Source organism: Lepisosteus oculatus, chromosome 14 (assembly GCF_040954835.1).
Source record: "Lepisosteus oculatus isolate fLepOcu1 chromosome 14, fLepOcu1.hap2, whole genome shotgun sequence".
Taxonomy (NCBI): domain Eukaryota; kingdom Metazoa; phylum Chordata; class Actinopteri; order Semionotiformes; family Lepisosteidae; genus Lepisosteus; species Lepisosteus oculatus.
In genome coordinates, this window is record NC_090709.1 from 22,494,926 (window position 1) to 22,496,917 (window position 1,992).

The following is a 1,992-nucleotide window of genomic DNA, read 5'->3' on the forward strand; positions in this document are numbered from 1 at the left end:
CAGTGCATTGTGCCACATTAAATAAACACATGAGAAAAAGAGATTCAGAACGCAAAGCTGTGTCAGTGTTCTGTGGTCGGCCATCATGGATGTCTTAGAAGCACCAGCAGTTCACTAAACAGATAAATGCTTTGCTGGATAAGCAAAAGTTGCCTGTTGTAGCATAAACGGACCGGGAAATTAAATTTTCGGATCGATTCAGAGTGTGCTTTACAGCCTTCTTGTAATATTTTGATCGGCCAGGGCGCGGTCGTTTTTACAATCTGGATTATCTAAAAAAGACCGACATCAGTGTAAAACAGCTTTCACTTTTGGGAACAGACCTTGTATTGCACATTTCTTATAGGTTTATTTTCCTGATTGCAATATATTGTGAAGCATAAAAGCCAGCTGCATAAATCTCTATTACGCGTCATTTATGAAGGCGTTTCAAATAGCAGCCAGTGCAGGATTAACGCTTTTGGAGCATGTATTATATTGTAAATAATCTTATTTAAATAAGATTAAATTCGCATACTGTTATTCAAACAGCGCAAACCAGTCTGACCTCCTACAACTTTCTGTGCCCGCTGAGTAGATCTTAAAACAGCTGCAGCCAGAGTAGCCGTAATGGCAGCACAGTGCTTTGAGTTTGGCTTTTCTTATTTCTTCTGCAGAATCACCGGCATCGGAATATACTGATCCGCATAAGAAGCGCTTTCGGTTTCTGATCGTTTTTATTGAGCGCTGCTCAATAAACTTTCCTCGTACTAGTTTTTCCCATGAAAAAAGACATTTCCCTCATTACATGATTTCACTTTTTTTTCTTTTCAACAAGTAGAAAGAAATAAAATATAATTCCGTATTGGTGGTCTAAGGCGTTGCGTTTAGTTTGCAGCTTTTCCTGGAGACCATTGTTTACATCCCACTTCTGACAAAGGAGAAACGATAAAATAAAATCTAATTATTACATTTGTGCTTTCTCTGTTTTTATTGTATTGTGAATTTATTTTTTAATCAAATGCTTACAAAGGCAAACAGGGCACACAGTACAAGCTACTCTGCACTTTTGGGAGTATAACAGGTTCGATATAAAATCGCAAAAATGTAAAGGGGAAAATACCCCAGACTGCGTGTGAATCCCTCCTTGAGGTAGGCTGTTGTTCTATTGTTAGATAAATACGACGTACTGTGCACAAAATGCTGCATAAAACAACCTGATATTTTAATAATTATTATTTTATAATTTGATAAGTGTGAGGCCCCGGATTCAGTTCACGTTATCTTCAGTCCTAATTTATTTTAAACATGAGATCTTCCCTTCCTCTAGTTGAAGTCACACGATGAGAGCGATTTTTTTTTCCACGTTGCGATCCAAACAGTCTGACAGTGACCAAACCAGGATGGATTCTGCTGGGAGCCAGACTGAGGTCATTCTCACTCCCTGTGCTGGTACACCTTATCTAATTTTCACAATTGCGATAGACTTCTTTAAAAAAAAGTAGATATAGCCCTGAAAAAAAACCTTAGCTTTATCAGTTTTTACATTAATCGATTTTGAATCTAAGATCGAATTTTTAATAGGTTCAATTTATATTTAAATTGAAATATAGCATGCATACCTAATCCACCAACGGGCAGAGCAATATCTTATGGTGGATTTGTATGGGCATCTGTATGATACCACTACAGCACTGGCGCAGGTGCAAAATCCACTTTCACACGACTTTTTCAGTGCCTTCTCTCTCACATGATCCGGAGCGCAGGAGCTTATATCGTTCAAATGTTATTGATTGCTGATCATTCAGTGGGGGTCCGGATGTGTCTGTGCGGCTGAATCCAGACGGCACCGTCCCAGTGGGCAGTGATTCGTCGAATATACGTATATATCACGGCGAAAATACGGCTATACTTATATATACGTTGCCGCGACGTATAATCAACGTCGAATTGCAACCGTAAAATCGACAACATTAATAAATGCATATATAACGTCGAAAACACATCTTACAC